The sequence below is a fragment of the Sus scrofa genome, chromosome 5 (assembly GCF_054392235.1).
Source record: "Sus scrofa isolate SSC_HxYL_T2T_F1_AM1 chromosome 5, Sscrofa_HxYL_maternal_Yorkshire_Landrace_v2.0, whole genome shotgun sequence".
Classification (NCBI taxonomy): domain Eukaryota; kingdom Metazoa; phylum Chordata; class Mammalia; order Artiodactyla; family Suidae; genus Sus; species Sus scrofa.
The window spans coordinates 91,117,273-91,129,300 of NC_139387.1; the positions used below are offsets into that span (position 1 = coordinate 91,117,273).

Below are 12,028 nucleotides of genomic sequence, written 5' to 3' on the forward strand. Positions count from 1 at the left end.
AGTAACAAAGTTTTATTTTTGTCACAACAGTCTACAAATAGAAACAACTATAAACTAATGCTACGAAAATTTTAGCACCATTGTAATATTTTTCAGTATCAAAAAGTTGGTTTCTTCATGATTACTAAATCTAAATATTTTTAAGGGTATGAGACTCAGAGTCCTTATCCCAGGAGAATACAGGAAAATCTCCATCTCCGAACTCTGGTATCAAATACACACAAACTGTGTGTAATGTGTTATCCTCTATGTAGTAATATCTTATTTAACTAGAATTCAAATAAAAGTTAAGGAAGTTCCCATTGTGGGTCAGCGGTAATGAACCCGACTAGTACCCATGAGGATAAAGGTTTTGATCCCTGACCTTGCTCACAGTGGGTTAAGGATCCAGCAGTGCTGTGAGCTGTGGTGTAGGCTGCAAACATGGCTCAGTAACCATGTTGCTGCGGCTGTGGTATAGGCCAGCAGCTGCAGCTCCAATTCAACCCCTAGCCTGAGAATGTCCACATGCTATGGATGGGGCCCTAAAGAGCAATAAAATAAAAAATAAATAAAAGTTAAAATGTAAAAAAATTCACAGTGTTATGCAGAATGATAACTCTGGATTACACTACAAAATCTTGAAATGCTTTTTGAAAGAAACATCATGTCGAGGAGTGCTTATTTACACAAAAACCCAGTTTGCAGGCACCTTTTACACATGAATAACCCATACTTTCCCCTTCCACCCGATCCCCATCTTACTTTGCGTGGTAACTGGGAACGGTTACCAGTACAGGAAACTGCTCCCCTATCACCACTCTGAGACCAGTCATAGCTTATTTTATACTACTAAAAGCACGCAACCTCCTTCACTTTCTTCTCTCTTTCATTCTTCAGTTACCCAAAGAAAAAGAGTTCCCAACCAGTTACCCAATCTTAATAAATCAGTCAAAAAATAGTCATATTAGCAGGTGATACACTACCACTGCGTAATACATCAGTGATGCTAGATCTCCACCATAAATGCAAGACAACTGAGAGAGTTGGAAGTAAAGTTAGTGAAGAATTGATGCTAGCCTTCCCAAACTCTTGAGAAGATTTTGAATGACTCAGAATGTCTATAAAAGTCTCTTTCAAAAACCCTTACAGTGGAGTTCCCGTCGTGGCGCAGTGGTTAACGAATCTGACTAGGAACCATGAGGTTGCGGGTTCGATCCCTGGCCTTGCTCAGTGGGTTATCGATCCGGCGTTGCCGTGAGCTGTGGTGTAGGTTGCAGACGCGGCTCGGATCCCACGTTGCTGTGGCTCTGGCATAGGCCGGTGGCTATAGCTCCGATTCGACCCCTAGCCGGAACCTCCATATGCCGCGGGAGCGGCCCAAGAAATGGCAACAGCAGCAACAACAACAACAACAACAACAAAAACCCTTACAGTAGGAAAAAAAAAAGTAAATAATGTATTGGGGAACTAAATTTTTTAAAAAAGCCTTTAATTAAAACTACTATTACTCTACTATCTTTGAGTTGATACCAACACACTATTTTTCCATTTTATTGCTGTTCTCTTCTAATCATTTTTGCTACATTATGATTATTGCCTTCACAAGCTAGCCTGGCACCTTAATTACCCAAGAGAGATTCACTACAGAATTCCAAATCAATAAATTTCTCAAAACACAACTTGTTTTAAGTTGGAGTTTGTTTAAGGTGTGTAAGCTCCTTATACATATATAAATGACTTAAAGACTTCAGAGGAATGAGTCTCTGAAAAGTTATAACATAAAGAGACTACTTAGTAACTCAAATTGAACATCCCACTTCCTAAGCATTTGTGTACATTTTAGAAATTATTCTATTCCTCACAGTAACCAGTGAGACAAGTTATTATCGTCATTTCATAGATGAGGACACTGTAGAAAAGATAAACATATTATCTAAGATATCACAATTGGTAAGATGAGGAATCAAGTTTCAAACCCAGTCAGTCTAATTCTAGGGGTCACATTTTTAGCCAATACACCATACTGTCTCTCCAAAAATAAGAGAGCCAAATAAAAAATAACAAGACTCCAGGAAAACCACTCGGATGAGAACATGTAGATGTATATACAAACTATATATATACACATATATATCAATGTACATATATATATACACACACACATATATTTGTATATACACACCTACACAGTCTTAGCTCTTCTGATCATTTTGAGACACAGAACAAACAGGAGCTAAGAGCATTAGGTAAGATTAATTTGAACTAAAAACAAATGACCTGCATGTTCAAGTTCCTAATTCACTATTCATGTGTACAATCTTATTTTAGTAAGTGTCCTAACACGTTTTATAAATGCACCTAATTTAAATGTGTTTATTTTTTCAAGATGTTTCAAATCTTTAAAAAGATTATGTGAAATGACTCTGGAACTCCTACAATTTCACCACCCTGAAGGAAGAACACTACAGTTCATAGAAAAAGAAACAACACAATCTTTTTCTCAGACATTCATTCACTGTTTTAGGCCAAAGAAGAAAGATTCCTACATAGATCAGAATACGTTTTCAACTATCTTAAAAATATTTTCTCTTTGTTCCAATCAGTTAATTAAAATTAACCACTGTCAACAAAGTAAATTATTAACTAATCTTTAGGCCTGATTCTGACTTCGTAAAACTCTTAACCCACACCTCAAAATCTTTTATCAAAATAGACTATTATCTAACTTCTAATGTATTTCTTCCTTCTACTACACTGCACTACCCCTCTGCTAACACATATCACTTGTATAAAAATCCTATCCATAAATGTATTTATTTTAGGGCTGCACCTGCAGCATATGGAAGTTCCCAGGTTAGGGGCTGAATTGGAGATCCAGCTGCTGGCCTATGCCACAGACACAGCAAAGAGGGACCTGAGTCTCGTCTGCAACTTCCACCAAAGCTCATGGCAATGCTAGATCCTTAACCCACTGAGTGAGGCAGTGATCAAACCTGCAGTCTCATGGATACTAATCAGGTTCTCAATCCTCTAAGCCATAATGGGAACTCCCATATATATTTTACATACATTGTAAGTTTCTTGAAGAAAGAAATCATGCCTTAAGTATCTTTGTATCCACCAAAAGAGCTACACTGAGAAGACATTCAGATATCTATTGTCTATTGGTGGTCAATAAAGATAAGCAATTACTAGAAGCATTTCAACATCAGCTTAAATCGAAATGTTTTTCAACTTTTCATTATGAAAATTTTCAAATACATAGAAAAACTGAGGTTGTGTGATCAGCTAATATATCTTCCACTAAGATTCAACAACTGTTAATTCTAATTAAAATTTGAGGCTCTTTATGGTGTTCCCGTTCTGGCTCCGAAGGTTAAGGCATGGACAGTGTCTCTGTGAGGATGCAGGTTCAATCCCTGGCCTTGCTCAATGGGTTATGGATCTGATGCTGCCCTGGCTGTGGTGTAGGCCACAGGTGCAGCTTCAATTTGACCCCTGGCCCAGGAACTTTCTTACACCAATGATGCTGCCATCAAAAGATAAAAACTGTCTTGAGGATATTTTTACAAAAATTACTAAAACAAATGTAAGCAACATTTGGCACTCTATTATTTATTTACTTCCTATTCTTTAAAATACATTGGGAAAGAGAGTTACCCATAAATAAAAAGCATTTTTTTCTCAATATCATACCTTTAAACAGAAAAGGCTGAAATAAGTTACCTTTTCTAAAAATTAATATTTGTCAAAATGGAGGCTATGTCTTTTGATATGGACCTAACTTTTTAAATGATTTTTATTTTTTCCATTACAGCTAGTTTACAGTGTTTAATTTACAATTTTTAAAAGCTACTTTGCTCACTACAACTACACAGTTGAACTCTCGCTGAAAACAAGATAATGTAAGTAATAAAATCTGAGTTGGAATATACCACTGGGTCTAGGACTCCCTAATAGCAATCATGAACTCCACTAACCTATGCCTCAGAGCCACTAAAGAGTTTCTGAAACATACACATTCCATGAAATCCTTATTTTATGGACTTTTCATGACTGGCCAGTAGTGACTGCCAAGTATCATACTCTTCATTTTTTATGTGATTTTTGGGACAATGTTTCTTTCTCAAAAATAATAAAACAAATCTAAATTTTTTGTTTGTTTTTTTAGGGCTGCGCCCACGGCATATGGAGGTTCCCAGGCAAGGGGTTTAATTGGAGCTGTAGCCGCCGGCCTACACCACAGCTCACAGCAACACCAGATCCTCAACCTACTGAGCAAGGCCAGGGATCGAACCCGAAACCTCACGGCTTCTAGTTGGATTTGTTTCCGCTGTGCCACAACGGGAATTCCAACAATCTAAATTTTTATTCAGATTAAATTAAAAATAAGTTGAGATGACTAAAAGATAACAAGATATACTCCTTAAAATTACTAGAGATAGTCTATGATCATCTTTGATCTAAGCAACTTCACTAACATATTCACCTCTGCACAATGGGTTCCTTTAAAACTTTTAATTTTTCAGTTTTTTGGGGGGTGGGGGTCTTTTTGTCTTTTTAAGGCCACATTCGTGGCATATGGAGGTTCCCAGGCTAGGGGTCCAATGGGAGCTATAGCCACCGGCCTAATGCCAGAGCCACAGCAATGCAGGATCCAAGCAGAGTCTGTGACCTACACCACAGCTCATAGCAACACGGGATCCTTAACCCACTGAGCAAGGCCAGGGATTGAATCTGCATCCTCATGGATGCTAGCCAGGTTCGCTAACTGCTGAGCCACAATGGGAACTCCGAAAAACTTTTAATTTCTTACAATTTAATTATTTGTCATAATTATGCCTCTGTCTACATGTATTAGCAAGCTTTACAACATGAACACTGGCATCTGGATAATATAATGTAAATTTTGCACTAAGTAAGGGACTGTGTCCAAGCCTCCATTTGGTAGAGTGGTTAAATACGAATAGGTAAATTTTCATTGCATTATTTTTTTTTAAATCAAACAATTTTCATTATCATCATGGTAGGAGTAACTTAACTAGGTGTGTTATGAAGCTTATGCAGCAGTCAGGGCAAAACAAACAGGCCAACAAATATGACTTTCAAGCCAAAATAAAGACTGAAGTTGCCTCATTTTTTAAAAAGAAACTATTCCAAAAATGGATTAAAAAGATCATAATAGGAGTTCCCGTCGTGGCTCAGTGGTTAACGAATCCGACTAGGAACCATGAGGTTGCGGGTTCAATACCTGGCCTTGATCAGTGGGTTAAGGATCTTGGCATTGCCGTGAGCTGTGGTGTAGGCCACAGACGCAGCTCAGATCCCGCGTTGCTGTGGCTGTGGTGTAGGCCGGCGGCTACAGCTCCGATTCGACCCCTAGCCTGGGAACCTCCATACGCCATGAGTGCAGCCCTAAAAAGACAAAAGACAAAAAAAAAAAAAAAAAAAAAAAATCTTCCCCAAAAATAAATCCCTCCAGCTTCATTTAAGAAAGTTCAAAGATGGAGTTCCCGTCGTGGCGCAGTGGTTAACGAATCCGACTAGGAACCAGGAGGTTGCGGGTTCGATCCCTGCCCTTGTTCAGTGGGTTAACAATCTGGCGTTGCCGTGAGCTGTGGTGTAGGTCACAGATGCAGCTCGGATCCTGCGTTGCTGTGGCTCTGGTGTAGGCTGGTGGCTACAGCTCCGATTAGACCCCTAGCTTGGGAACCTCCCTATGCCACGGGAGCGGCCCAAGAAATGGCAAAAAGACAAAAAAAAAAAAAAAAAGAAAGTTCAAAGAAATTTCAAAATTTTGAATTATTCTAGTACTTGAAAAGAAGTAAAAGGTATAAAGGTAGGATAGAAACTATATCGCACTTTCATTATAAATTATTTAAACATATTAGCAGCCTTTATAGTTATAATATTACTACTTAACAAATAAGGCAACAATATTTCAATTTTGAAAGGACATATACATATGAAGCTAACATTTCTCACTTACACACAGTTTGGCCAAAAAAATTTCTCTTTAATGAATTGTTTAAATAAATTACAATTAAAAATTAGAAAAGCTAATGAAACCCAATCTAGGCATCCATCTCAGAAATCTCTCTCAAATAAATACTCTTTAAAAATGAAATAAGGGGAGTTCCCGTCGTGGCGCAATGGTTAACGAATCCAACTAGGAACCATGAGGTTGCGGTTCGGTCCCTGCCCTTGCTCAGTGGGTTAACGATCCAGCGTTGCCGTGAGCTGTGGTGTAGGTTGCAGACGCGGCTCGGATCCCGCGTTGCTGTGGCTCTGGTGTAGGCCAGTGGCTACAGCTCCGATTCGACCCCTAGCCTGGGAACCTCCATATGCCGCGGGAGCGGCCCAAGAAATAGCAACAACAACAACAACAAAAAATAAATAAAATAAAAATGAAATAAGGGGAGTTCCCGTCGTGGCTCAGTGGTTAACAAATCCGACTAGGAACCATGAGGTTGCAGGTTCGATCCCTGGCCTTGCTCAGTGGGTTAAGGATCCGGCGTTGCCGTGAGCTGTGGTGTAGGTCCCAGATGCGGCTCGGATCCCACGTTGCTGTGGCTCTGGTGTAGGCCAGTGGCTACAGCTCCGATTGGACCCCTAGCCTGGGAACCTCCATATGCCATGGAAGCGGCCCTAGAAAAGGCAAAAAGACCAAAAATAAATAAAATAAATAAAATAAAATAAATAAAAAGATACAAGGGAAGTTCCCTCTGTGGCTCAGCAGTTAATGAACCCGACTAGGATTTGGATGCCGGTTTGATCCCTGGTCTAGCTCAGTGGCTTAAGATTCCTATGTTGCTGTGAGCTGTTGTGTAGGTTGCAGACACTGCTCAGATCCCCCGTTGCTGTGGCTGTGGCGTAGACCTGTAGCTGTAGCTCTGATTTGACCCCTAAACTGGGAACTTCCATATGCCGTGGGTGTGGCCCTAAAAAGCAAAAAATAAAAATAAATAAAAATGAAATAAGGGCGTTCCCATCATGGCTCAGTGGAAACAAATCTGACTTGTGTCCATGAGGATACAGGTTCAATCCTCGGCCTCGCTCAGTGGGTTAAGGAACTGGCGCTGCTATGATCTGGCATTGTGGCTGTGGCATGGGCCCACAGCTACAGCTCTGATTTTGTCCCTAGCCTGGGAACCTCCATATGCTGCAGGTGAGACCCTGGGGAAAAAAAAAATTAAATAAGGATTATGTCTGAAAAGACTGCCTACATGGAGCATGATAATGTGAGGAAAAAGAACGTACATATGTATGTGTGACTGGGTCACCTTGCTGTACAGTAGAACACTGTAAATTTGAAAAAAATTAAAATCATTAAAATAAAAAAAAAGAGTGCCTATGTTTATACAGCCATTTTAAAACTAAACATGCTACTCTGTAGAAAGACTAAGTCAATTTCACAGCTCTAACAGAATCATGGCAGTATAAACTCTAAGCCCACTAATTAGCTATCAAACTACAAAACTTTAGGAGGTAGAAGAACAGGAAATATTTCACTGAATTTTCAAAAATTAAATAGCCCCTCTGCTCAGAATGTCTAAAATTTAAAAGGCTAATCCAGAAAGGTTTGGCAGGGATGTGGAGAAACCGCAACTGCTGGTGGATGTGGACATTGGTATAAGCACTGTGGAAAATCTCTGGCATTGAACAAATACATACGCTATTACCCAGCAATTCCATATCTAGCTAATGTGTCATATGCACCAACAGCACAAAACAATGTTCATAGCAGTACCCTACATGTCAATGAAAAGAAAAATTATGTTCAACAACACAGATGTGTCTCATGAACATAAATTTAAGAAAAAGGAGGAGTTCCCGTCGTGGCGCAGTGGTTAACGAATCCGACTAGGAACCATGAGGTTGCGGGTTCGGTCCCTGCCCTTGCTCAGTGGGTTAACGATCCGGCGTTGCCGTGAGCTGTGGTGTAGGTTGCAGACGCGGCTCGGATCCCGCGTTGCTGTGGCTCTGGTGTAGGCCGGTGGCTACAGCTCCGATTCAACCCCTAGCCTGGGAACCTCCATATGCCGCGGGAGCGGCCCAAGAAATAGCAACAACAACAACGACAAAAAGACAAAAAGACAAAAAAAAAAAAAAAAAAAAAAAAAAAAAAAAAAAAAAAAAAAAAAAAAAGAAAAAGGAGCCACGAGTTCATGCCATGGTTCCACATAAAGTTCAAAAATAGGCAACATTACTCTGAAGTGTCAAAGGACAGAGCAGCAATTATCCCTGGAGAGAAGAGGTGGGGGTGGTGTATGAGGAGGTTATGACTGCCAAAGAGAAGTATTAGCAATATTTTCCTGATTTTGATGTTTGGTTACACAGGTGTGTTCACCATGAACATTCAGAAAGTTGCTCAATCATGATTTGTGCCTTATTCCGCATATCACTTTCTAAAATAAACTTATATTTTAAATTGGACAATTTACATGTAATGTCACCTTGAAATGTTTTATAGTATCTCCACTGAGCTCTGCTTCTAAATGGACATTTAAAAAGAAAACTAAAAATAGTACATAAGCCTAAATAAATAGCAGCTTCAAGTGCTAATAAGCTATAATTAAAGATCTATCCATTTCAATATGTTGTCTTTGGTTAAGTTTATCCAAATAATAACCTTTAAAAATTGTAACAGCTTATTTTATAAACAAAACTGGCCTAAGAACTTTATTTCACCACAAAAAATCAACTATACACTTTTCTTGAAGATTCTCAGGAATTCTTAACTTCACTTTCATGAAGTACTTACTACGAATTTTTCTTCAATGAATGTCTCTCAAAAACAATGAAAACCAACAGACCTTGGTTTGTGGAAACATAAAGCCGGAATAATAATACAGATTTCTAATCAGATACATTGAAGACACAAGTAACTTTTCTTTTTTTGTCTTTTTTAGGGCACACCCTTGATATACAGAAGTTTCCAGGCTAGTGGTCGAATCGGAGCTGCAGCTGTTGGCCTCAGCCACAGCAACACCAGATCTGAGCCTGCGACCCACACCACAGCTCACAGCAACACTGGATCCTTAACCCACTGAGAGAGGACAAAGGTCAAACCCACATCCTGATGGGTACTAGTCAAGTTTGTTACCACTGAGCCAGGACAGGAACTCCACAAGTAACTTTTTATTTACCGATTGTTTTTATTTTGCTGCATTCCAGGTTTCATAAACACGTACTTTTTCTCATCAGTTTTGGAGGTCCTTACTACTCTTTTCAGAGGGCTTCAGACATTCAGGTTAAAAAGTTAAAAGTTATAAATAATCTGAAAATTATAATTAATCATGTACTAATGTGAACTTGAAATAACCCTAGGAAAAAAATACCCAGATAAAGGAGTATGCAAACCCTGAAAAATACCAACATAAGGATTCTTTTAACTTGGAAATGCTGCTGTGTATTTTGTTGGGGTTTTGGTTTTTTTGGGTTTTTTTTTTTTTTTTTGGATAATGCTATATGATAATTTTTTTGAAGATTATATTTTTAAAAAGTAAAATGTGAAATGGGGAGAAAGAACAAGATGTAAACTTTACCCAATGTCTACCTCGAAGTCAAATTTAAGATCATATATTCTGCTATAAAACACAACTGCAATCAAGTATACTGTATGCAAAATCAAACAAAAAAATGCTGAGAGGATAAGAAAGATGACTTTGGTCTCAATGTCCCTTTAAGAGGGGAAAAAAGAACTAAGCAGAGTATTCTTTTCCATTACTTTTCTCCAGGTTTCTTTAAGATTAGCACTGTCCAAGAGAACTTTCTGTGATGATGACATTGTCCAACATGGTAATGCTGGCTACATGCGGCCGTGGAGCATTTGAAATGCATTTAGCACAACAAAGAAACTGAATTTAATTTTATCTAATTTTAATTAATTGAAAAAGCCATATGCAGCTTGTGGCTACCATCCTGTATTAAGCACAGCTCTAGATCATCTATTTTCTATGATTCCTTTGTAGTAAAAATGAGGCTATTGAAAAAAGAATTAAAAGTTTTCAGTTAAGGGAGAAATTAAAATGGGACTTCAATGCCAAGGCAGTTAGAGACTTAGTTGTTCCTTTTTCCTCAAAGCAATAAACTGGGGGGCAGGGAGGAAGGAATGCGGTAAAAGTTTCATAAGAGAACACAATTCTGGCAGCCAGTAGTTGAGAAATGCTGTATTATTGTACAATATCCAATCGAAAATTAATTGGAGTTCCCACTGTGTCACAATGGGACCAGGAGCATCTTGACAACACTGGGACACAGGTTCAATGCCCAGCCTAGCACAGTGGGTTAAGGATCCTGAGTTGCTGCAGCTACAGCTTAGGTCACAAGTGCAGTTCAAATCTGATCCCTGGCCCAGGAATTCCATATACTGCGGGGTAGCCAAAAAAGAAAAAAAATCTATCGTTTGTGCCTGGTTTTCATGTTTTATGAGCAACAAGAGAAGCTCCAACATTTACGGCAATATGAACTACTGATATAAACACAAAACACCTAGGAGTTTCCATTGTGTCACAGTGGAAACAAATCTGATTAGGAACCATGAAGTTGTAGGTTTGATCCCTGGCCTTGCTCAGTGGGTTAAGGATCTGGTGGTGCTGTGAGCTGTGGTATAGGCCGCAGAAGCAGCTCGGATCTCGCATTGCTGTGGCTGTGAGGTGGGCCGGTAGTTGTAGCTCTGATTCAACCCCTAGCCTGGGAACCTCCATGTGCTGCAGATACAGCCTTAAAAAGCAAAAACAAAAAACAAACAAACAAACAAAAAAAAAAACCACACACGAAAAAAACAAAAAAACACAAATACCTAGAACTCTTGATTAAGGATAAAGACACTATTATGTTATCACATCTTTAATAAAAAATACAAAATTTAGTAAATTTGCTATTCTTTCATTTCTCTTTATATAAGTGATTATAAGAGCAAGTTTTGTTAGTGTTGGAGGCTGGTCATTTACATAACTTCATGACCTCATTAATAGCTTTTGGGGGGGGGGGCTTGGCGGCATACGGAAGTTCCCAGGCTAGGGGTCAAATTAGAGCTACAGCTGCCAGCCTACACCACATCCACAGCAACACAGGATCCAAGCCACATCGACCTTCACAGCAACGCTGGATCCTTAACCCACTGAGCAAAGCCAGGGATCAAACCTGCATCCTCATGAATACTAGTCGGGTTTGCTACAGCTGAGCCACAGCAAGAACTCATATTAACAGTTTTTTAAGTAATCAATCAAGAAACCACTTATTTTTTGGATGAGCTTTTGGTGAAAGAGCAAACAACATTCAAAAATGACCAATAAAAAAAAAGTACCAATAAATATTTAAGATTCAGATCACCTTTGGACTTAAAGGCTTCCAACCAAATAGCAATAAAAACAAGATTTACCAGTCAGGTACAAACCACATATCAGTAATCTATCACAATACCAAGATTCCTCCTACATAAAAGGATAACCAGAGCCTTCAATATAATTTAAAAATATTTGTTGTACTCTTTAATATACGTGTTTGGAAAATAAGCTGATTTTGGAAAAGTCACAATGCATACCCACAACTGTACAATTTGGACAGTCATTGGAAAATATGTGTAATAAATCCATGTCTTAAAATCCTTATGTTTCACTTGCAGGGAAGTAAAAGCACTTCTGGAAACAGTGATTTTTCTTTTTAAATAACATGTTTCTCACAGATGTTTTAAACCTGGAGATTTTAAAATTCTTTATTTAATAATTCCAAAGGAAGTTGTCAGTAAAACTTAACACTAAAAATCCTCCACATTTCTAAGAACCATCTGTTGGTCTCTTAAGTCAAATAAAAATAAAAATATAACTCATTCAAATTACTCTTCACTAAAAAAAGTTTTAAAATAATTTTAAAATCAATATGCCCCAAAACATGATTGACTCAATCCCACAAATGTACCCCCTTCTAATGGTAAAAAACTATCAGGTTAATAAACACAAAAAATATTATAGAAATCTACTTTCTAGAAGTGAACAGAGTAAAAGAGAGAATAAGGGTACTTAAAAAACAATGCATTTAACAT

At 38.4% G+C, this 12,028-nt stretch overlaps 1 protein-coding gene and 1 long non-coding RNA gene across 15 annotated transcripts in view; both read right to left on the reverse strand.

The window, feature by feature from the left end:
* SCYL2 (SCY1 like pseudokinase 2) overlaps positions 1-12,028 on the reverse strand; it is a 64,290-nt gene that overhangs the window by 35,117 nt on the left and 17,145 nt on the right. The window lies entirely within an intron of this gene.
* Positions 404-5,758, reverse strand: LOC146403535 (uncharacterized). Its single transcript, XR_014804304.1, has 2 exons — positions 5,614-5,758; positions 404-4,228 (listed from the first exon to the last, which is right to left on the reverse strand). It is a non-coding gene; the product is annotated as an uncharacterized LOC146403535 (long non-coding RNA).